Source organism: Marmota flaviventris, chromosome 6, assembly GCF_047511675.1.
Source record: "Marmota flaviventris isolate mMarFla1 chromosome 6, mMarFla1.hap1, whole genome shotgun sequence".
In the NCBI taxonomy this organism is placed as follows: domain Eukaryota; kingdom Metazoa; phylum Chordata; class Mammalia; order Rodentia; family Sciuridae; genus Marmota; species Marmota flaviventris.
Genome location: NC_092503.1, coordinates 27,040,573 through 27,066,333, shown reverse-complemented (window position 1 = coordinate 27,066,333; position 25,761 = coordinate 27,040,573). Strand labels below are relative to the sequence as shown.

General features: G+C 41.5%; 1 long non-coding RNA gene across 1 annotated transcript in view; it reads right to left on the bottom strand.

The window, feature by feature from the left end:
- The window catches only part of LOC114095334 (uncharacterized), a 43,067-nt gene extending 17,547 nt beyond the window's left edge, over nucleotides 1-25,520 (bottom strand). Inside the window, exon 1 of the long non-coding RNA XR_003583229.2 lies at nucleotides 25,460-25,520. This is a non-coding gene — a long non-coding RNA (uncharacterized lncRNA). The remainder of the gene's footprint in view (nucleotides 1-25,459) is intronic.
- Between the last annotated feature and the right edge of the window lie 241 nt (nucleotides 25,521-25,761).

Here is a 25,761-nt window from a genome sequence, read left to right as displayed (position 1 = left end):
TTGAGAATTATCTAGCCCCCAAAGCCAATAGTGTTGAAGTTGAAAAACCCTGTGTTAGAGTAAACTTGGGATTGGACAAGACCAAGATCAAGAGGACATTCAACACAGGTGTTAAAAACAAGGAAGGGGGTAACTTTAAGGCAGAGAAGAGAGTGGGAAGGTACAGTTTTTATTGAAGCCTGTGGACCTCCCATCCCTAAGAAGCATCAATGACCCAGAACTCAGGCCAGATCTAGGATCAGTGGTTGCCCTGGGAGCAGGTGCTTGGGGCAGGGCACAGAGCAGAGGGGGCCACTGGCCTTATTAATGCATCTACTCCACAGTGAGTGGAAGTGAGCTGGTGTGAAGATCATTATGAGTACTCAGAATGGGAAGGAATGAGAGCAAAACCTTCAGGCAGAGAGGCAAGACAGACCTCCTGTATTCGTGTGTTCGACAATCTGGCTCAACCAACAGCAGATGGAGATATTGGGGGAAAATTTGCATTTGTACTGAATAAGACAGACTTCTTTTCTACTTGTCATTATTCCCTAACCAGTACAGTATAACAGCTATTGGCATAGCACTTACTTTGTATTAGGAATTGTAAGTTATCAAAGAGGTGACTTCAAGTACACAGGAGGGTATTCATAGGTTATATGCAAATACTGTTTTACCTAAGGAATTTGAGCATCTGTGGATTTTGGTCTCCATGGGTGCTCCTGGAACCATTCTCTGAAGATAAGGAGGGTCTTCTGTACTATGAAGGGTCTTCTGTACTGTTAGCCATGGGGGGAAAATAGGAGCCTTCCTGTGAAATGGGTCAGGAAGTTCTTTTAATGAATAGGTATTTATGGTTTAAAAAAAAAAGCTGTAAATGTAGACTCTTGATAATAAGAGCAAATGAGGTCATGCATCTAGGTGCAAACATCCTTAAAGGGACAGAATAAAGTTCAGTTCCCCAACCCCTGAAGAACACCCTGTACTCTGTCTTCCCATTGGTGACAGGTTAACCTTCCAGTGTTTGGGCCCAAAGTCTTGGGTCATCCTGGACTCCTCTCTCAGAGTTCACAATGAAAATGTCCTCACATTTTGATGGTTCTGTCTTCAAATGACATTCAGAATCCAGTCATTTCTTGTCACCTCTACTGTGAGATCAGTGCAAACCATTCACTTCCCTTACCTGGCTGAGTTCCATAGTCAGCTAACTGTCCTCGCTCCCTACAGTCTATTCTAAAATTAGCCGCTAGGATAATTCTTACAAAAGCTATGTCAGATCACATTCCTCCAACGACTCTCCATTGTACTCAAGACTAAAACCAAAGTCCTCACTGGAACCTGAGAGGTGTTTCACAACCTGTCTCCCTGAATTCCCTCCCACCTGCACCCAAACACTGGTCTCTAGGATTCCAAGCATATCCTTCATCAGAGTCTTTACACAGGCTGCTTGCTCCCCTGGTCTGGAATGTACCTCCTCCTCATGCCAAGAAGACTAACCCTTCCACACACTGCCAGTCTCAAATGACAGCTCAAATGACAGCTTTTCATAAGGCATACCCTGCTACCCAACTCCAAATTACAAACTCCTCCAGCGTATATCACACTCTCACTCCCTGAATCCTTCTTTTCCACACTATTGTTACTATTGCTCACGCTGCGTGTATAATGGACTTAGTGCATTCATTGTTTATCTTCCCCAGTAGAATGTATACATTTAGGGTAAACATTTTAGTTTTCTTTGTTTAATTATGTATCCAAGCACCCAGGAAAGTGCTTAGCATATACATGGTATGTGTGTGTGTGTATACATATGTGTGTGTTATGTCATATATATAATAATACATACATAATACATAATACACATTAATGAATCATAAAACCATGGCTATTCATTTTATTGCTATGGTATTTTAAAAACTCATATTTTAAATAAACCTTACAATTATATAATGATTAACACAAATTAAATCACATTGCATTTTCCATAAGATTTTTTTTTTCTAAAATTCTAAACATTTTTAAATACCAAATTTTGTTAACTCTACTTAGGCATCAACTCATGTTTTAAAAAGTGAAGAGGGTCTCTTTAAAAATGGAAGTGGTTTATACTTGATGTCCAGTTTCTTACTGATGAATAACCCAGATGGTGGAGCATTTACAAACAACAAGCTTCAAATCAGGCAGGAACTCATTTGTTTTGTTTAAAAATTGCCTTTTGCACATAACATATGGTAATCTCAGAAGGCCCATGAAGCAATCAGAGATCTAAAGGATGAGAACAGTGTGTTCTTGAAGTCCCTCTGACAGGCAGATGGTTCCTCCTTCCCTCAAACCATCCTAAAGGGGAAACTTGACAGCTTGGACAATAATGACATGGTGTGGGAATTTCCCTCCCCTTTGGTCTCCTGTAAAGATATGCCTCATCAGGATTAAAGATGGGCCATTCTCATCCTCATATTTCTCAGCTTGATTCAGGTTTCTTAGGAAACAGAATTTTGGAGAATAAGTGAGATGAACTTTATAGTTGCCAAACAATGTCTTTTAAATAGAGTGGCACTGAAAATTGCCCCAACTTAACCCTGCAGTTTCACAGCAGGGCCAATAGATGGCAGCACACGATTCAGCTTCACCAGTTGGTGGCTTAACCCTATGTTTGCTGGTGAATGGCCACTGACAGTTGGGCTTGGCTTTTCAGCTCCTTGGCCCCTCTCCTGTTACCAGACAGTAATTTGAAGTGTGCAATAAAATCTTGCTTTCTCCCTTCCTCCTTTAGAGTCTTTTGGTGACCTCAAACCACAATCACGAAATCAACTGAGGTACTGTGACCTGGAAAAAGCAGCCAGGAAACTCAAGACAAAACAAAACAGAAACCATACTTTGCAAGGGAGAACAAGATCACAGCAGCAGGCAGTTAGTTGGAAAACTAAGTTGGAGACTAGTAATGTACAGAAGAGTCAAAAACAAAGGGATCAATTTTTGTGAATTGCTCATTCAGAATCATTATACTATGTCCAAACGCTGAGAGCTTTTACACAACACACATAAACAGCAAATAAGTTTCCTAGTGAACGAAATTATCTTCTTTAGAACCTAAGCAAAAAACTGCATGTAATAAAAAACAAAAACAAAAGCCAATCAAGCAATAAGAAAAAAAAAAAAAACCTTCATGTTATCCAAAATATTTTTTAACAGAAAGGAAACCAAAACGTAGGACCTGACTCACTAAAACTGTTTTTTAAACCATAGGTCACAATCAATTTGTGCTTGGGAAATCGACTGTATAGCACTAAATTATAAAGCAATATATTACACAATGCAATGGGATGGAATGAAGTGAAGCAGATCAGAGTGTATCACAGTATATGGGGTTCTAAGAAAAAATTCTTACTGTGGATCATGACCAAAGAAAATTTATAAAACCCTGCTATGGAGGGACTGTGTCTGCTTTCAACCTTTGTAATTTTTGTAGTCCAACACCAATAAGCTCCTCAATACCAAAACATCAAATTTAACAAGTACAATTTGAGATGAGTAAGCTGAATTAAACATCTCAGCCAATGGTTTACAGAGAAGGAGAATTAAAATATTTATCATCATCCTTCACACATAGCCATGATTTTCCAAGACAATCTCCACTTCTAACATTCTTTCCTATTCTTCCATAATCACCTGCATACATAAGATGCTCTCTGTCCTAAATTTCAGTTTGGAAAAATCTAGTGCCTGGTTAAGCTAATAGGCCTGGGTCAAAACCTCAATTCCAAGGGAGCTGGGCAGGTGGAATAAATAAGTGAAGTAGGCCAGGAATAGCAAAGGATTAAAATGTGGGTTTTGTAGGAAATGTATAGTTTTGTTTTGTTTTGTTTAAGTTGATAAGTTACATAAAGAAAGAAAAATTTAAAAGACACAGTGTAGGCAGAAACCAGGCCTGCATGGATGGACTGTATTCCTTCCCCTCTTAATTCATATGATGGAGCTTTGTGGGAGGCCATCCTCGCATGTGATTTGAGTTACCTCCCTGGCTGGGTGAGAGGCACTTAGACACAGCCGTGTCAGAGCTTTCCCCACCCTTCTCCAGGTTGGAGGGCTTGTCTGTGCAGAGGCGAGTCTGGCCACTGCCCTGAAGACCCAATTGTCGCGCCTGACCTTGGAATGCTGCCCCCCTTAACCTTCATTGGATGGGATTTTCCCCGGAATTTTTTGTTCCCCAATAAAAGTCCACTCCCTGGCATGTTTTCTCTCTCTCTCTCTCTCTCTCTCTCTCTCTCTCTCTCTCTCTCTCTCTCTCTCTCTCTCTCTCTCGCCTCTTCAGTAAACCTGGCTACGGCATTAGGTGGCTGGAGGCTGGAGCTAGGAGAAGCCTTCCTGGAGCTGGTTTTAAAGGTAATTAGAGTCTTGTCTCTTTAATTTAAAACTCCCTAGCGTTATACTCATGAATCGAACCTTCTTTAATGAAGCCAGCGCTGGTCGCTTGGCAGAGAGCTTGACTTCTGATATAATAGAAATTGGAGGCAGGGTCTTTAGGAGGTAAATAAAGTTAGGTGAGGTCATAGGGTGGGTCCCTAATCCCATAGAACCAGTGGCCTTATAAGGGAGCTCTCACTCTCCCTGCCCCCAACCCCACTTCTCCATAAGCACCAGAAAGACTGTGTAAGCACCTTTTGAGAGGGTAGATGACTTCAAGCCAGAAAGAAATCCCTTACCAGGAACCAAGTAGGCCAGCACCTTGATCTTTGAGTTCCCAGTCTCTGGAACTGTGAGAAATAAATTTGTATTGCCTAAGCCATGCAGCCTGTGGCATTTGTTACAGCAGCTGGGGCTGGCTGATATGAGGCCTAGAGCCTGGATATGCCCAGGTCCTGTAGGTTGCATCCTCCACTCCAGTGGTCCTTCAGATGGAATGAACACAACCTATGGGGTAAATGTCAGAAGTCATGTAGCCATCAGTCTTCATCATGGCCTTGAATTCTCTGTACAACGGTGACAGGGTATTTACTCATTCAACAATTATTTCAAGGTATGTAATTAATACCAGTTTGTGATTAAAATGGGAAAAAGAACTGCTACTTGGAGGGCATGGAAGAAACTTTGACCATTTCCAAAAAAAAAAAAAAGGTGATTGCCAGTGTTTCAGAGTTTGCATCCAAGTCACTCCCATCCTCTGGGCCTGAAGAGAGTCTGGCAATCAGCAGGGCCAAGGCCTCAGCCACAGACCTGGGCTTTCGCTTTTCTCTTCCTTTCCTGCTCTGACTTGATGTCCCTCCTGTTCTAGAGCACTTTATTCTTGATCTGATTTAATCCCCATGATTTTCAGGATTCCATTCATTTTTTAAAATAACTGTTTTAAGTACTGACTTTGTGACAAGCACATGTCTAGGCGCTAAGGCACATCAGAGAAGAAAGAGGAAAATTCTATGCTCAAGGTGTTCTAATTGGGTGGAGATGTCATGCTCATTGAGTGGCAGTACTATTTAAGAAGAGTCTATTTTGGTATAGAAGAAAACAATTGAAATGAATTAGACTCATATTTAAGCATATGTAAGTAAATCAGCGCCATATGAGACATATTAGAAAGACCAAGCAGAACATGTATACAGGAACATGGGTAGGAAGGGATGGCACAGCCAGGATTCCTGACATTCATGACACTGTAATATACATGAGCCATTCAGAATCCGTGAGTTCTTTATTTGATCACTCATTTGTGAAATTCATTCTGACTTCAAATAACCTTTGCTGAAAAAAAAAAAAAAACTACACAAATAGAATCCTAGCTGCTCATCAGGCTAATTGGCAAGCATCAGCTATGGCCACCTGCTGGTCCCAGGCCTCTTTCTTGTCTGCTGAGACCAACTAATCAAGCTCAGCTCTGCCTCTCTGATTATCAGGGCAGGCTGGTATCATAGAAAAGCAACCTGAACACTGCCAGAGCTGTGGCCCAGGTACAGTGGCTCTCTCACCACCTGTGTGCTGTGTTAAGCATGGGAACTTATCCCCACTGCTCTCCTAGTATGAGTTTTAAATTGATTTAATAAACCGTGTGATTTGATCATCTTAATTTGATTTGTGAGCCCTTCTGGGAGAGCTCGCCTGATTATGGGCTTAGAGACTACCATTGCAATGAAATAACTTTCTGCACTGCAAGTACAAAATGTGCTGCAGCATCAAAAATAAAGCACAGGAGGGAACTGGGGAATGTCGGGGATGGGTTTACATTTCCAATAGAGCGGTCAGGGAGGGCCTGACTGAGAAGGTAGCATTTGAACAAAGACTTAAAGGAGGCACCATAGCAAGACGTGCCGCTGTCTTGAAGCAGATCATTCCAGATGTGGAGAACCACCAATGCAAAATGCTTCTGCAACAGGGGGGCAGTCAGGCAGTAGAGGTGGTAAGAAGTGAGGAGACTCTGGTCATGTGTTGAAAATAGACACAACAGGATTTGCCTTGGGTTGGATGTAGGGTGTAAGGGAAAGGGAGGAGCCAGTGATGATCCAAGACTTCGGTTTAGGAACCGGAGAGACAGGAGATGCCTAATGAAGGAGGAAAGATTTCAGGAGAAGTTAGTATCATTTTATAGATGAAGGAACTGAAACTTAAATAACATCCAAACTCAAATAGGAAATGAACTGTTCAAGCTAAGAATCCATTCAAATTAGGTCATTTCCAGGCTCTTGCCAGAAAGAGTGTCCAGAGAGAAGGATCCAAGGAGCAATGGGTGCAGAGTGCATGGAGCTGCTAATTAGGGCTCCTACGGGGACCAAAGATTTCACAGAGGAGATTTACAGCTTGGCCTTTAAGGATGACCACTCTGGAAGGGAGGTTTTTGACGACCGCAAGGAGTATGGACCCAAGTGAGAAGCATATAATGTAAAGATGATTCAGAGACTCTCAAAAAAGTCAACATATCCAAAGTTTGCATTACAGCATTACAGTAATTTTGTTTTTGCCCAGTGTTGCCATAACAATCTAATAGCATCAATTTTCATTCATATGGACCCTTAGCATTATGCAGGGGCCAAGAAGAGCAGCAAGGCTTTATTTTTTTTTACGTGAGAGTATCTTTCAAACAAATTGTTCTTCCTGTGTCTGCTAGCAATGTTTGTCTCACAGAGAACACCAGAGACATATTTTTGAATAACAAGATTCTAATCCTTTGTGAAGTGCACCAAAATTAATGTCACATGATAGGAAGGCCTGGAGATCTTGAATTCTAGTCTTGAATGTTAAGTAAATAGCATTGCTCAGAAGTTAATTTATAATGTTTGAGGAGGGAAGAGTATCAAATTTAGTTAGTGGAACTAGAAAATGAAAAGACAGAGAAATCAGAAGGACATGTTTAGGTCATGAAGACCTTGAGGCGAAAAAAGTACAAAATGAGAAGAAGGAGGAAAAAAATTGCAAGATATTTGCCTTCTGGCCACCACTAGAGCAGGAAGAGCCATGAATTCAGTTGGAGTTTGACCCCGTGCAGCAGAAGGACAGTCTGTCACCAACCTGAACACAATCATGTCCCTGAGGACTGTGGCCTCTGTGATGGACACCCCTCCCAGATGAAAGATGTGATAAAGGGAAGAACCACGTGGAAATGAAGTGAACATCAAATGAAAATGGAGAAACTTGTTCCCTAGCTGGGTATGCTTCAAGAAAGTTCCCCCAGGTATTTGGGAATGTTTGTTTAGCAGATGAAGGGTGAGGCCATCAGAGGAAGAAGTATTTATGTAAAAAAGATGTCTGGGAGGTTCTGAGCTCCAGTACACCACACCTGTGTGACTCTGGTCAGAATCAGTGGATGTAACTCAACAATGGGTGAACCATGCTGCCTCCCCTATTTTATCTCCTGCTACTTTGCATGGAAGGATATCCACAATAGATAGCTCCTACCATTTGTTAGCTAAGCAACCGTGCATCCTTAATTACATTTCAAAGTCTTCATCATCCTGAAATGGTAGATAGTTGTATTAGTCAACTTTTCCTTGCTGTAATTAGAATACCTGGAAAGAATTACTTAGAGAAGGAAAAGTTTATCTGGGCTCCCAGTTTTAGCGGTTCAGTCCAGGGCCAGCCAAGTCCATCACCCTGGGTCCCAGATGAGGAGGGGTATCACTGTAGAAGGGCTGGTCAGAAGAAAACTGCTCATCTCATGGTGGGGAAGCAGGGAGAGAAAGAGGGGGGAAGGGACTTGCAGAGAAGATAAATCCTAACAGGGCACACTCCCAGTGACCCATCTCCTCCAGCCACATTCCATCTGCATTTCACCACTGGACATTAACACAAGAGTTTTTGGGTGACACCTTATATCTGAACCATAGAAATAGTCTAGCACTTGTAGGCATGGACTTGAGAACCAGCCTTCCAGGGTTAAGTCAAAATTCCACCACATGTAGCAACATGGCCTTAGACAAGTTACTTAACCTCACTGAGCCTTGGTTTTCTCCTCTCTGACAATGTGGCTACTAGTGGGACCTACCACATAACCTTGTCATGAGAATTAAGCTAAGGATTGTGTTGGGCTTAGAAAAGTGCTAACCTTGGGGTAGGGGATGTAGGTCAGTAGTAGAGCACTTGCCTAGCAAGCAAGAGGCCATGGAATCCAACCCCATTACTACAAAGACAGAAAGAAAGAAGAAAAAGAAGAGAAAAGAAAAGAGCTATATAAACATCCAATAAATAAAATTGGGGCTCATAGGCCCCTAGAGGCCTAAGGACATATTTTCAAATATCCATGATTCTTTCTTAAATCTCCACCTTAACTCCATGTATTGGAAGTTCATCTGGGATTGTCTAAATGAGTACCTTGTAGCTAACACTGCCATGCTACTTCAGTGCCCTTGGCACACCTGTGTGCTGTGCAGATAAGGTCATTCGGTAGTTTCAATAGAGAAAAGTGGTAGGAGATTTTTGAGCCTACCTCCACCCCTCAGCTAGAAGTGGAAGAGGCAGGCTGACTCCAATTTGCTGGCAGATCATAGTCACGTGACAAGCACAGGGACAATGCAGATCCCATCTCTGCACAGGCAGTACTTATTTACATAATAAACCCACAGTAAAAAAAGTTAATTCCCATTTAAATCATTGGATGAGATACCAGCTTAATACATATTGAAAAGTTGCTAAGATATGACTTGATGTTCAAGTGAATAAGACAACTTTAAAGAATCACAGTGATATTTTGGACCCCTGAATAGGAGGCTGCTGCTGACCTCCTGAGCTGTGCAGTAGGCTGGTTTGGCTAAGTGGAATGAGGCTGGAAGCTGGAATGAGCCTAGGCTTGTTGCCTGGTGAAGGGCTGCTGTCTCTGCCAAGCTTAGCATGCAAATGAGGAGGATGGAGTCCTTCCCTCCTCCTGCCTTCCATCCTCTCTGCAGGGTTTCCTTGAGCAGAATTCAACAGGAAGTCAACAAGGCAAACCAAGGTTTTCAGAGTACCAGCCCAATATCACAAAACTCCAGTATAAATGGCTTAGTTTGGAGCCAAGAGCCAATAGTCTACTGATGACTGCAGGAACTAAAATAGAGATAACGCTACCTGCTTCAAAGGTTAGATGAGATTATATATGTAAAAGTCCTTACAACATGTGCTCTGCATTGAAAAATAACATTAAAGAAGGATATGTCAAATATCACTTGAGCTGACTGCAAGAGGTTAATTTTAGATATAGGACTTTAATATTTTGCAAAATAGAAAAGAACTTGGCACATTGGAGGGACATCAGAAGGTCAGCATAGCTAACGTGCAGGGAGAGGTCTTGGTGAGGCTGGAGAAAAGCCAGATCTTGCCTGCGTTTGGGTTTTTATTCCAAGGTCAACAGGAAGCCTTTGGGAGGATTTCAACAATGGAGTGGCATATTCCACTTTGACATTCATGTAAACAATGCATAACGGGGCAAAAGTAGACAGAAGAGTTTAATCAAAGAGACAACTGCAGGGGTCTAGAACAGTAAATCTAATGAAGGGTCTCTCTTCCCCAACATATTATAACTATGACTTTTTACTGACCAAGTTGACACCAAAGGACTAGCTTGTGTATGTTCTGGAATTACGTAATTGTTCCTAGAGATTTTTTTCCCCTATCTAAAGCCAGAAGGCATTAATTATTTTAAATGGCGGTGAATTACATTAGGAAAGTGTGTAGAGAAATATTCACGGCCCTAATTCAAGTAGTTGCCAACAGAAATTTCAGATTTTAGTAAAGAGATACTGTCTTTCAGGAGGCAGTGGTTATGTGCCACTAATTATTGGTGCATATTCTTTTTGGAATGAAGTGTTTTCCAGTGCTGTATGCGTACACCAATTGGTGGTATGATGCTTTTCACTTGTGACATCATGTGGGGCTCTCCTCCTTTGGTTTTCCTATTGTCACAGTCTTTTCTTCCAGAAATTCCTTTTTTCTCCAACCACCCGGGTGTTCAAGCCAGGGAACTTGGCATTATCCTTCTTGAAATATACTCTGTAATGAAGTCTTGCAGATTAGACCTTCAAAATAGATCTCAGATCTAATTCTGTTCATCTCTATCACTCTTTCCTCAATCCAAGCTATCATAATTGTTCTCTTTATGTGAAGATCCTCTCTAGAGATAGATACATGGTGATCTGTGAGGTTCCTGACGCCTCACTGATTCAGAATATGACAGTCAAGGTTGGAATCTAAGGGGAAATAAGAGTTGAACTCATGAATTTCGACCAATGACCAGAATTATCCAAAGACAAACTACCCACTTGTAGGCTTCAGTAATCCCCTATGGCTATCTATGTTCCCCAGAGTCATTGAAGTATTGCTTTATGCTCTATTTAACTGAACTGTATGGATATTGTCTTTCTAATAAAGCCTCTAAAATGTAGTTAGATCAATAAGATCATAATTACAGGTATTCCTTCAACAGTCTTTACTGCAGATCCTGAAAAACTACAATGCTAAGAAAAAGAAAATGTAAAACCTCATTTGACTTCAAAGGTATTTCCCTAGTATTAGTAATGATAGATTAAATCATTAACTTCTACTGGCAAAGAGCTATAAATATAGAAATTGTTACTCACTGGACTTGACCATGGAATGAGTGGCTTCTAACACTGTGTTTTCAATATTTGGGCTTAACCTAAATTATTTGTTCCATGAAAATCCTAGTTGTTTACACCTGCAGATGAAAATTTAGAAGGCTGTTGATAGACCAAAGCTGGGTATATGAAGATGCTGCTGAGGGGTTCAGGGGCCTGGCTGCCTGGATGTGATGTCCTGCTCCCCTCCTGTCACCACCAGCTGCCAGCTGCGTGATCTTGGGCAAGTTAACGTCAATGCCCTGAGCCTTGGTTTCTGCATCACGCGAGAGTAACAATCTACCCACTTCCAGGGGCTCCTATGGACTGAGTGAATTTTACAGAGGCTAGTGACGTGCTCAATCTAAGTGTGAACACAAACAAACACTCTGGATGACAGTGCAGAGGTGGCGCTTGTTTGGGTTTTAGCTCTTCATAAATGAACCACAGGAGGATGTGGTGACGTGATAAATGAGCAAATGTTTGTACCTTATTCTTTATAAAACCATTCCTGGTTAGAATGTAAACACAAAGAATATCATTTTTAACTCAGCTGGTAAGCAATATTCATGTTCAAGATGCTTATCCTAATTAAGTATTATTTGAGGATGTTAGAAAATAAATACATGCTGGGTGTGGTGACACTCACCTGTAATCCCAGGGCCTTGGGAGGCTGAGACAAAGGATTACAAGTACAAGGCCAGCCTCAGTAAATTAATGAGACTGTAAGAAACCTAGTGAGAGCTTGTCTCAAAAAATACAAAGGTCTGGGGATGTGACCCAGAGGTTAAACACTCTTTGGTTCAATCCCTGTTACAAAACAGAATAAGAAAAAGAAAGAAAAAGAAATACGTGATAGCTCAAATTTTTAAAAATTGATTTTATATTCATCAGGAATATGCCACATGCAAAGCATTTTGCAAGGTTGGTGGAAAGGATTTAAAAATCCCAAAATGTAATTGTTTATAATCAACTAGCTTATGAGAGAAGTGAAAATAAAGGAACCAAGCTAGATGATGACAATCTTAAATGGAACTAAAATTAAAGATTTTCAGTTGCCGATTCCAAATTGTGGTGCTGGAGTCACAGCCTAGCAACCACTGTAAGCTCCATGAATATGCCAGAAGTAGAGAAGTCTCCTGCAGCCTGGGCAGGAGCACAGGTCTTACAGAGACAACTCCTTTGAAACTCCATCTGGTAGTGTGACGGTGGAAAATCTACTTGGCCTTGGAAAGTTCCATCAATACCTGAGGATTTCTTTGGTATTTACTCTGACTTTTAGGAGCCGTCTGTTTCACAGGAGAGGTGAGATGTATGCCCCAAACATCTATCATTTCACTCCCACTTGAAACACCTAATGTCCTTCAGGATGAAACAAAGTCCTTAGCAAAGCAGAAAGAATGTTCCGGGCTGTTCTTACCTGTTAGGGACACTTCAGCTATGAGCCACAGACCAATTCATCACAGTGGCTTCAACCAGTGCTTCTCAACGTCTGGTGCACCTTCCAGTCACCAGAGCTTCTTATTAAAATGCAAGTTTTGATTTAGAAGGTAGGAGGTGGGGCCTGAAACTTTGCATTTCTAAGAAGCTCCCAGGTAATGCCAGTTCTTATGGTTTAAGGCCTATGTTTTGAATAGTGGATGCTTCAAAATGTAGTTTTCTACCTCTCATATAATTAGAAATGTCAGAGTTTTTCTAGACTTGGTTCAGAAGATCAATAAATGTCAGTGCTATGGGCCTGGCAGTTCAGGGGTGGTCACACTATTCTCCACAGGCCACATCTAATCAATGACTATTTTAGTGAATGAAGTTTTATTGGAACACAGTCATGCTTGTGTTTATATGTTGCCTATGGCTGCTTTCATGCTATAATGGCAGAGGTGTGACAGAGACCATATTGCCTACAAAGTCCAACATGTTCACCTTCACCCAACACTTTACAAAGAAAGTTTGCTGGTGCCTAACTTAAATGTTGCTGTTCACTCTGAATCCAGGCATGTGTGCTCTCCCCAAACTCAGAGCTCTGTTGACAAGGAAGAAAGGGAGGAAGCACCCATGTCTGCAAAGTGCCTCCTGGCTCTCACATCCTGTCACCCCTGCTGGGTGACTCATCTGCTAGCCATGGCAACTGTGGGCATTTCCCCAAAGGCTTCACGCTTCTCTGTGGCTTCAGAAAATGCCAAGTCTGTTTGGAGGACAGTGAGATCCCTGGAGCAGAACATTTGCCTAAAACAACGTAAAGGCCTATAGGCCGGGCAGGCAGCTAACAAGGGGCCATGGAGGTTGGCCTCAGATTCCAAGCCAAAAAGTCTGGACTGGGAAGTCATTGAGGATATGGAGAGCCAGGAATATTTTTTTAAAGCTTGGAATCCGTTTAGTTTCTCATGCATCTAACCCTGGAAATACTGTGCAGGATGGCCTGTAGGCACTGACTTAGAACAACAGACAGGGTGACTTGAACAACTAAGATATAATTTCTTATGGTTCTCGAGGTTAGGCATCGAGATCAAGATGCTGGAAAATTGGGTTTCTGGTGAGGCCTCTCTTCCTGGTTTGCAGAACTCTTTTTTTATCACTGTCCTCATGGGGCCTCTTAGTATGTGAGCAAAGAAAGAGTATTCTCTGATGTCCCTTCCTTTTCTATTGACCCTTGCTTACTTCCCCACAGGCCCTATCTCCAACTATAGTCACATTAGGGTGAGGACTTTAATGTATGAACTGGGAAGAGAAGAGGCACAATTCAGTCTTTAACAGCTGATAGAAGAGAAGTTTAGGCCAGGAGACAAGTTGAATACTGAGAAGATATTAGAGGCTGAGAACACCAGGTCTGATCTAGAGAGTTGGGCTAGAGGAAGGAAAAGGAAGGTTTAGGTGGTCAGAGAGAAATGGTAAAGAAAAAAATTCAATAGGTTGTGGAAACTAAATAAATTTGTCAAGATTAGCTCACAGGTGGTGGCATTCTAAAGCCCAGTGATTAGGGAATGGAGCTGGTTAACAGAAAAATGAAGACATAGAAGTAAGGGCTTCTTTGGGAAAATTCAATATTTTGGAGTCTATTCAACCTGAGGCACGGCCAGGTTATCATGATGTATATGGAAGACTATTAATTCATTATCCCTTAAGTAAATGCTACTTAGCACACTTTTTATCAAGAAGTTATTGACAGTGTTTTTTTTTTTCCTTGAAAACTCATCATACTCTCCCTTCAAGACCCATTTAATCATTTGTAACTATGATTGTAAGACTCTTTGCTACATACCCCCAACCATGCAGGCTAGGATTGAAACCAAGGCCTTTCTTTGGATCACTGGGGATGAGTATATCATCACAACAAGCTATACTTACTAATCTCAAAAGGAATATCCAGAGGACATTCATTCACGCATGCATCTGAGGAATAAATATATACAGTAAATATAAACCAATAGCAAGATACAGTCCTGCGTGTGGGATTTAAAGGAGCTAAGAAAGAGCTAATCCTCACTTCATTGGAAGTGAACTTCATGTTTTGTTTGAAAAGTGCTTTACTCATTTTCTCTTTGAAAATTTCACTTCCTTCAGTTTTCTTTAAATATCAGGGAAGAAGATGAGATGGCATTCTGAGAAGGATCTAGATGTACCACTCAAAGGCTATGGAACAAGACAATAGAGAAGAAAGCCATGGGAAGCTCATCTGACAGCCTTGTCCAGTAGAAACTGCAGAAACAGCAAGATAGAAGACCGGGGTGCCAATGCCCCCCCAAAGTTATGAAAATTGTGTCTTGTGTTTTTTTGTTGTTTTTTTTTTTTTTTTGCTGGGGAAACCATCTCCTCACACACTATTGTAAGAATTCACTCTGACTGGACCGTCCAGCTATTTCCTATGATTTATCATTCTTGTAACCACTTTAAAATATTTTTTTAACTTGATGCTATGAATCCCAAATGTATTAAATGATAGATTCTTTCTTTCGAAGGATCTGAGACCACTTGTGCCCCTCTGCTCTTTCTCAGCTTTGGAATTTCCTTTCATGCAGCCCTGTTTTCTGGTAAAATGACCCCATCCTGGGGCTTTGGACTATCTCTCTCTTTGAACCAACAAATAGTTATTGTCACTGCATGGCAGGCATGACCTTGGGCCAAGTGCCCTGAGTTAAACAAAGATGAGTGGACCTGTTCTTACACATCCGACCAGCTACACAAGGACTGCTGGTGACAGTCTGGACTCAGATCTGCAGCAGGATCCCAGCTTCTCCACTTACCAATTTGTTGGACAAGTTACTTAAATTCTTCTAAATTCCCATGTTTTTCTCCACAAATGAGCACGATTGTAATATCTACCTCATAGCCTCGCTCTGAGAATTAATAAAATAATAAAGTACAAGCCTCACTGTTAGTGCTTCTTACAGTTTAGTCTTTTTATTATTCTTATAATCATTATTTCCACAGGGAAGAGGATATGTAGACTTTTCCTTTTAAACCCCAAAGTCCCCCAATGCCCCACATTCTACCTGGTAACTGCACAGGGTTCTCAACTGTTCTTTGTTTTTGTTTTTGTGTTTTTAAAGCTGAGGGAAAGATTCTCTGATGAGGATCTGAGATCTGGGAATAGCCCTGATTGCAGATGCACAGAGTCAGGGCGATTATGTCACGCCTCTGTTTATTCTGCTTGGATCCTATCTTCATCTTCTCACTCCTGACCTTTGGGAATCCTTTGTTGTAGAAGAGGACAAAGAACACAACTTCGTGGTCAATTCTCAGTCTCAAGGCCTTCACTCCATAAATATTTATTCTGTAGTGTCTAGGTGCCAGGCTCTGAGTCAGTGCTGGGGACAGAGCAGTGGGCAGAGCAGCCACAGCCTCTGACCTCATGGAATGCACCACCCAGCTGATGGCAAACATTCTGCTAAGCGGACAACAGAGAGTTCTGGACAACACAAATAGATTGGGGCTTAACCTAGGCTATCAGGCAGCACCACGACCTTCCACAATAGTGGAAAATTTTATGTGCATGGTGGCAGCTCTCAGCTGTCCATACAGGAAACCCAAGGTGAAATGAATAACTCAAAGACTGCAGTTGTAAGCAAGCAATTAAGCAATAGAATATTGAAGTTCAATTATATCATTGGTTTTAAATTTAAAAAAGAATTGCAAAAGAATGTGGATTAAGAGGTTGTTTTATCCTCTCCAAACTATTTCCTGTCCAGGAATGCTAGTACACAACAAATAATCTGATGGTGGAAGACAATAGCTAATTTTTCCTTTATCCTTTCCCATTCATAACGATGGAAAGTAAACCATGAATTTGGACTCAAAATAATGTAGCATGCTGTGGCAAACACCTGTTATTCCAATAACTGGAAGGTCAAAGCAGGAGGATTCCAAGTTTAAAGCCAGCCTCAGCAACTTAGTGAGACCCTGTCTCAAAATTTGAAAAAAAAAAATTAAAAATGGCTGGGGATGTGGCTCAGTGGTAAAATGCTCTTAGGCTCAATCCCTAATGCTGAATAATAATAATAATAATAATAATAATAATAATAATAATAATAATAATAATATAGTATGGAGAGCATTCACTGGATAAAATGGCTGAGGATGATCTAAATTTGCAAAGTTAGCAGGGCTCAGCCAGTCTTCATGAAAATGGTAGTTCTGTGGGTCACAGGCTTTGCAGTAATTTCATGTAAAAATAGCATCCAGCTGCCTAGCCATCTGGGATGGATCTGATTACTGTCCCTTGGGATTCAGGAAGTCATGATTGTCAACTCACAGCTGAACACTCTGGGTGTGGAGGTGGGGACTGAGACATGGCATTAGACTCATCCTCCAACTGGAATGGGCCAGGTGCTGGATCAGGGCCCAGTCGACCTCCAGATTCAGTCCCTTGTACCCAACTCATGCTGGAATGCAGAAGCTACCCATGGCCACAATTTGAAGATGTCCCAGAACTCCAGGCATCCCACTGAAACAAACCTCCAGGCATTTCAGGGTAGTCAGGCTTGAAAGTTACGCACTAGTAAAAACAACTAACCTTTCATGAGCGTATACTCTGCCTTACAGAGTTCTAAATTCCACTTAACTTACCTGGCAGTCCTGTAGGGCGGAGAGTGTGGAAAAGTGTTAGGAAAATAATGCTCTGCCTCTGTGCTTGGAGGGTCACAATGTCATGAAGAATTCAGACACCAAAACTAAGGTAAAGGTTCACCCATGTGACCAGTGCCCTGGAAGACAGACTAGTGGTCTGCAGTCTACCCCAACTTAGGGGCTATCTTGAGAGTACAAAGGCCAGAGACCTAAGAAGAGGGTATAGGAGGAATTGGAAAATGACATGGGAGGCCAAATATAAGCTTTGAGTTCCTGCCTCCTGTCTCAGGATAGAGGGGCCAACCCTCTCCCTACCAGCTCAATGCCCACCAGGCCAGAAAGAAGGCTCAGGCTATTTCTGCATTCCTTGATTCATGGCTCCTGGTTTGGCAACTGTGGACAGCAGAGCAAGCAGGAAGGAGGGTAAGGATGGGTAGGCAGATTATAAAGGGCAACAAGTCAAGGGCTGTCATTTACTGGAAAGGAAACATTAGTTCCCACACGAGTCTAAGGCACTTCTGAGGAAAAAAGTAATATAGAATTATTTCAGTCTTCTGAAGAAAATGCACTTTTGCTTTCTCCCATTAACATTCTTCTTCCCCTTCACCAGATAGGTGTCCTCCCTTTCCTACTTGGGTCAGGCACCCTGACAACACAACAACTCAGCCAGGCTCTTGTAGTTAGTGGGAAAGGAAGTGGGTTACTCCTGGGTCACTGAAGTGCAGCTGTCCATTCAGAGGGTGACGGGCTGACAGCTCCAGAGAGTGAAACTACACCAAAAAAAAAAAAATCTCTCCGGGCTCTTTGGGCTGCTTCCCATCCTCCTCTCACCCAGGGAGAAGGGCAGGGATCAGAGTGAGGTCAGTGAGCCCAACCACATAGGCCTGGGCTCTGACACTAGCTCTTCGGGCTCCAGATTTACGAGCTCTGGGGCACAAGATCTGCGTTCCTTCAACCTCAGGTCCTGCATCCTGAAAATGAGAGAGCTGTGTTTTATGATGCTGAGGAATTTTAGGATCAGATAAGATGGTGAGAAACTCTGACCTTTCTCCATGTTCCCGATGCCTCAGCCAGAAATTAGGGAGTCACAGAAACACCTTGCTCCCTACTTCTCATCTCCCATTCTTTCCACCTGCTAAATCTCGCTAACTCTCTTGAATCATCCCTTCCTCTTCCTCCCAGCTGCCCCTGCCTGATGTCAGGTTCTCATGCTGCCTCACCTGGACAAACTGGTTCCCAGGGTCCAAATTTACCCTCTGTTTCTACTCCCACTCCCCCGCCCCACCCTCTACTTAAAAACTGACACTTTGGGATGTGAGGGCGATCTGGCTGCGACATCTGTCACCCCATTGATCGCCAGGGTTGATTCCGCTGATCTGGCTGGCTAGGCGGGTGTCCCCTTCCTCCCTCACCGCTCCATGTGCGTCCCTCCCGAAGCTGCGCGCTCGGTCGAAGAGGACGACCTTCCCCAATAGAGGAGGACCGTTCTTCCGTCAAGGGTATACGAGTAGCTGCGCTCCCCTGCTAGAACCTCCAAACAAGCTCTAAAAACTGACACTTTGTACCTTTTCTCCATGCCTCATTGATGCACAGCAACATGGAATAAGCTTCCCCTCTAATGTTGGATGAACAGCTAGATAGGGGAAGGAATTAACCTCACCATACATGTAAGCACCTTTTTTTTTTTTTTTTTTTTTTTATCTCTTTAAAGAGGATACTTTAGTGAACGTGAGAACTATTCTTCAGTTCCCTAAGCATGAGTGTTTACTATGGGTCTGGCATTGTACTAAATACTGAGATGTAAGGGGGAATTAAATAGAATCCTTGGCATTCAGTAACAACCTAGTCAGCAATGTAGCCTGCATTAAGGTTCTCCAGAGAGACAGAAGCAATGGGCGCTCACTCTCTAAGTTTAAGGAAGATACATACATATATATATTGACTCATGAAATTGTGATGTTAGTAAGCCAAAATCTTCAGAGCACACCAAAAATCTAGAAAAGAGACTAGGAAAAGAGTTGGAGTTGCAACTCCAGTCTGAAGGCAGTCTGGAGGAAGAATTGACCTTCTTCAGGGGACCTTTAGGATGAGGCTGACTCGCACTATACAGGGTAATCTGCGTTATTCAAAAGCCACTGATTTAAATGCCAGTCATAGCTAAAGAGATACCTCTGTAGCAACACAAGACAATGTTGGCCTCATATTCGGGCATCAGTCTAAACAAGGTGACACATAAAAACTACCACACAGGTTTCTAGGCAGAGAATGTGCTCACAATGAATACTGTTATATGTCTATAAAGTGAGTGAGGTATTTTATGAGAAATTCCTCTATACCCTTTGATACTCCAACTAATGTTTGTTAATTACTCTTTCTGCACATGCCATGGACTCTGCTGGATGTGTCAATGTCATGTTATTCAATCTCACAGTGACCTTTGATGTGTATACTCTCATCACCTTTTTTTTTTTTTTTTTTTTTAGTTGTAGGTGGACACAATACTTTTATTTTGATGTGGTGCTGAGGATCGAACCCAGTGCCTCACACATGCTAGGCAAATGCTCTTCTTCTGAGCCACAACCCCAGTCCCTGTGATCACCTTTTAAATGTAAATAGGCCCCAGTAACTTGCATGAGGTTCCACAGCTAGTAGGTAGTGGAGCTCAGACTTGAATCCAGTCCTCTGCACGAGTCCAAGTTCAATGACGTTTTTACTACCTCATGACATCTTTAACAAAGACATCCACTTGAAGCTTTGCTTTCCAAAAAGAAACACTTTCTTAGTCAGTAATTCTATAGTATCACCAGTGTTCTGGTCTGGATATTTTTTTGTCCCCTCAATGTTCTCATGTTGGAAACTTGATCCCTAATAAAATGGTATTGAAAGGTTGTGGGACCATCAATAAGTAGGACTCAATGGGAAGTGCTTGGGTCATGATTACCTTTGTGAAGGAATTCCACGTAGGTCTCATGAAGTGGGTTAGTTCCCGGGAGAATGAATTGTTACAAAAAAGCAAGCCTGGACCCTCCCTGGTCTCTTGTTTTCTCTCTCACTATGTGTTCTCTCTCATGCATTCAAGCTCCCACCATATGATGTGACACAGCCAGGTGGAGGCCATCAGATACCAGTGAAATATTTTGGACATTCTAGACCCCAGAATTATGAGCCAAATACATCCCCTTTCTTTATAAGCTAGGCTAACACTAGCCCAGATAGTGAGGAAAATAGCTGCTAGTCTTTCTCAATGGACAAGAGAGAATTATTGGCATTAAAGTGATCTGTTAACCATATACTCATGATATAAATAATATTGTCTTTCAAACTTACTGGAATTAAGTAGGAAATAAACTGCAAATGAAAAATGTGTTTTCTCTGGAGCTCTGACTTTAATTAAGGAAAAAAAGATACATGGTATGGTATGTGAATTCAATAAATATTTACTGATGGCTTACTATAGGCCAAACACTTGGCAGTCTAAGGGATATAAAATGAATTTGACTTGTTCTTATACTTCAAGGCAGTCATTTTATCTCACTCAATCCTCATAATCATCTCAAGAGGCAGATAATATCATCTCCTTTATACAGAGGAGAAAACTCAAAGTCTTGGCAAAGTGGAGTGACTTGTCCAGGTTCTCATAACTGGGAAATACAAGGGAGTTAACTAAGATTTCTTTCTAAATCCAAAGTCCATATGCCTTATACTGGATCACATTGCAGGGAAGGTAAGACAAATATATAAATCAGTTTAGCTAGCATGGTCGTATAATACTGAGAAGGGATCAGGTAAAGTAGGGAGAATCTGAAGGTGTTCTTTGAGATGGACTTTAGAAAGAATAGATGGTATTTTTCAAATAGAGATGAGAAAGAACATTTCAATGAAAAAGAAAAGGAAAACTTGGAAGTAAAAGTGAAAGGGATTTGGAGGTAAGAGTTGGACAAGATTTCCTGGAGCCTTAAAATCAGGATGACTGTCCTGGAAGTTGTAACCAGTATGGATTAGACCAAGAAGATTGGAAGATGGAGAGATCAGTAGGTGACACTGGCAAGTGTCCAGGAGGGCCAGCAGGAATAGAAAGGGAAGATAAATTTGAGACATATCACAGAAGGGGATTATAGAATGGTACAGAAGAGAAATGACTCACTGAAGAATTCATATTGATGTAGAAGAAAAGAAACAAAATCCAGGCAATTGAGTGGTCTGATTTGAGAGAGATCATGAGTTACTGGTCTTATTAAAGAAGAAAGCCAAAGTAGAAGTAAAGAAAGGAGGTGGAAATGAAACATGATGAAGTTTTAAATATGGTTTATCCTTCCTGGAACTCATGTTGGGATTTTATCCCTATTGTAAACACAAAGAGGAATGGAAACTTAATCCAACTATGTTGTTTATAAGTAAAGCCTTTGGGAGATGATTAGGATTAGATAAGGTCATCAGGGTGGAGCCCCATGTCTTAGTCATATTTCTGTTACTGTGGTGAAATACCTGAGGCAATAAACTTAATAATGGAAAAGGTTTATTTGGCTCACAGTTTCAGCTGTGGTCTCAACTCATGGTCTCTTGGCCTCATTGTTTTGGGCTCTTGACCGCAAGTACTCCATGGTGGGAGTGTGTGGAGAGGGAGGCTTGTTCAATATGGCTGCCAGAAAGCAAAAGGAGAGAAAAGAATGGGTAAGGGCCCCAATATTCCTTTCAAGGGCACATCCCTAGTGACTTGACTTCCTCCCACTAGTCTCTACCTCCTTAAGGTTACATAGTCTCCCAACAGAGTCAAGCCTTCCACACATGGGCTATTAGGGGAAACTTAAGATCCAAACTATGGCATTTCATGATTGAATACTGGTGACTTTTTAAGAGGAAGAGAGACCAGAGGATAGCTTCACACATGCTCTCCTGGTCTTTGCCATGAGATAATCTCAAGGCCATGCCAAAAGGTCATTACCATAGGAGGTCACTCAAAGTTGGGCCAGAACACTAATCCAATATAAATCTCTTCTATAAAACCTAACAGTTGGTGGTATTATGTTAATAGCAACAGAAAATGAACTAATGCAGAGGGAGATTTCAGATTTTGCCATCAAGAAAGTACAGCAGATCTGAGTTTACCAGGCACATAGTGTGGCCTCCTGGGGAGGAGGACAGAGAGCAGCAAAAACAGCGCATCCAAGTGGAAGAAACCAGAAGATCATAAGTCTGGAGTCACCAGAGAAGCTGGTAGTAACTTACTTGGAAAGGCAGTCAGCTCTCCAGAGTCTGAACCCACTGAAGAATATGAGAAAAATCCCTCAGAATCAGAGGTAATTAAGGGTGATTTGGAAACAGAACAAAGGGAAGAGAAGTCAGTTTATGTTGAGTTGGAGGAAAAGAGTTGTCTAAACAATGCATTGCTCTGCGCTCAATGGAACCTTTTCCATCAGAAAAAAAAAAAAAAATTGGGAGTATCTCAGCCCTAATTTAAAAATTAGGAAAAGAATCAGACATTAGAAAGTCACATAAAAATCTACATTTATATTTGCTTGCAAGAGAAGTCAAGTAGAGAAAACTAATACTGTCATATATCATTGGACCATCTCACTCACCCTTCCCCACCTGTCCTGTGACCCACCCAGTCTGCATACACCCAGGGAAGAACGGAAAGACCAAAGCTGAGAAAATTCTCTCCCATTTTTATTGTAAATCACTTGCTATCATGGAAACTAGCTTTCAAGGTCAAGGGCACCCTCCCTAGCTATACCACTTGTGATGTCACGTTGAGTGGGCCAAGTGTCAGTGCAGGTAATGTGCAAAGACATGCAGCCTGAGTGAACCAGGTGTAAGAGAGAAGCCTGTCTGGGGTGGCACCATGGGCTGCATTCCAGCCCCATGACATGACATCAGGTTCGGCGGCTGGGTCAGCAATTGCACTCCAGTTGTTGCTTCTATTAACTACAGGGTTTTGCAAGCCTGGAACTTCCAACCACCCAGAACAGATTGCTGAAGCTTATCTGGCATTTATTAGTGCAGAGATCACTGTACTGTCATGCATTGTCTGGTTTAGGCTTGATTCAAGTGTCACATAATCCAGGGGGAAAATGAAGAGCTCTGTGCACTAATCTCCATGTAATTTCCATTTTTCTATTGTTAGTGCAAGGGAATTCCAGAAAGTGTTGCATAATGATTACGTGGTAGGTCGTGGCAAAGAAATGAGTGGTGTGGGTCACTCGTTAAGGAAGATGACGGGAAAGAGCCCCTGTTGCTGGCAACTGACTCTATGCATTTGCTTTGTACTGACATTAGAATCTCATTTGGAGATAAACTTGGAGGAGAGTGAGTCCAGTTTGCTTACTCCAGCCTTGCTGGAATATGGTGTTTAGGACATGCCTATGTCACCAAATTAGTCTGTGTTTTCTCCCTATTGGCTTTAGTTCTCATAAGGGCATTAAGATCTAATATTTATTGTGTGCCAGGCACTGTGCTAGTTCTTTCAATGCATTTTCTCAAATAGCCCTCACTGTAGGCAGGGACAGTGGGTTCTCCTTTTTCCATTGTCTACGTGGGAACCAGACTCAAGTTCTGTGAAGTCAGGTTTGGAGGAAAATAAAACATGTAGGTTTGAAGAAAAATAGAATTCACGCTCCTTCCATATGTGTTCGGACCTGACTCCCGGGACCTCTGTGTTGTACACTGAAGGATGCAACATCCACTTTGAATTCTGTGAATTCCTTTGGCAGGTCACATCCCCAACCCTTTTTTTGTATTTTATTTAGAGATAGGATGTCCTATCTCCTAGCCGGGCTGACAGACACCTATATCTTCTTTCACCACATTACACATAATGAGAACATTAATAAACTTTAAAATAATTTTCATATATTTTATTTCATTTCATTCTCACAAAAGTCTTATACAATTAGTAGAGCAGGTAGTTGAAAGTTTAGTTTACCAAATAAAGAATCAAGATCCAGATAATTTAAATCCCTCAAGTCACAGCTAGTAAAGTGAGGGGTCCTGCATTCAAACCCAGAGTTTCTAATAATGGGACCAGTGGGTCTCAGAGTATGGCACTGGACCAACAGTATCTGGGATTTTTTTTTTTTTTTCCAGTGCACATTTTCAGGACCCAGCCCTAATCAATGAGAAAATCTAGGGATAGGTCCAGCAAACTGTGTTTGAACTGGCCCTCTAGAGGATGCTGGTGGTCTAGGCTAACAAAGTGTCCCTCAACCACTTCTAGTTCTGCCTCGCTGCAAGGAATAAAAAGAGAAAGTGAACTTGTCTAACAGAATCTTTTGTACCTGAATGAAATTTCTCCAGTAACCTCTTAAGATTATACTTAAGATTTGTGGTATTTAAAAGAGAAATAGGTCTCAGTCCCAAAAGTTCAGTCAAGCAAGTTAAACTTAGGGAAGTTAATTTTTTTCTCATGGAACTCAAGGGTAACAATCCTATGAAATGGAGGTTGAATTTTTTTCTACCCAGGAAAATTTTTATTTTACTTTCACCCTTCACAATAACTGTGAAATACACACTATCATAATCACAAATGGCTCTTAGGAGACCTTTGATTTTTGTGTGATTTTTGCCTGTAACTATTAAATAAAGAAAATATTCTCCTAACAGGCTAGTTTTTGCAAGTAAGCAATATTCACGTAAATATTAAATCTTATTTAATGATCAATGGAGAGGGGCCCAAAAGTTTGGTTAGAAAACCACTTGGAAGTTTGAAATTTCAAAGTTTGGAAAGAAAATTGATAACCAACAATGCTAACAAAAGAAAGGTCCTCAAGAAAGAGCAGAAATCCTATGTTTTCAAAATCAATATCCATTCACATTTTCGTAATCAATATCCAGCCAGGCGCAGTGGTGCATACCTGTAATCCCAGGAACTCGGAAGGCTGAGGCAGGAGGATCGCAAGTTTAAAGCCAGCCTCAGCAATTTAGCAAGGCCCTTAGCAACTCAGAGACATCCTATCTCTAAATAAAATACAAAAACAGGGTTGGGGATGTGGCTCAGTGGTTAAGCACCCCTGAGTTCAATCCCTGGTAACACACACACACACACACATAATAATAATAATAATAATAATAATAATAATATCCATTGGGAGAAAGCACCATAAAGAACAAGAGGGCATGGTCTTTGGGACCCAGCATTGCTCAGCCATTTACCATCTCTAGCTCTTGGAACAACTCTATCTACTCTCAGCTTCACTTTATGCATCTGAAAATGAGTCAGAATCAAACCCACTAAAAATAGTTGTTCTGAGAACTTAGTGGGATCATGCATGGCCACACTTAAAGCACTCAAAAGCTGTTAGCAATGATTTTTATGCATTAAGTGACCAACATCTGCTAGAGATGTAGTAGATGAAATGCTAGACACATACCTATCAATATCATGAACTTACCCTCTGATCCTTCGGGTCTGATGCCCTCACTCTCTTAAACAAAGTCTCTTTCTTCTCTGGTTTGCTTTTAATGGGGCGCTTAGAATGTATCCAGAATTTGCTATATAACCTGGTAGGTCTCAGTTGGCCACCAGTAGAGCTTCTTTTGTAAGTACACCATGTCAGAAAATTTAAGATAGTCTTAATTGTAAGACATTATTTTAGGTACTATTCTGAAAGAAAAAATACTACCAATCATTATACCGTCATTGATTATGAAATACTTCCTAATTTCAATTCAAAAGGTGAAAAAAAATCTGTGT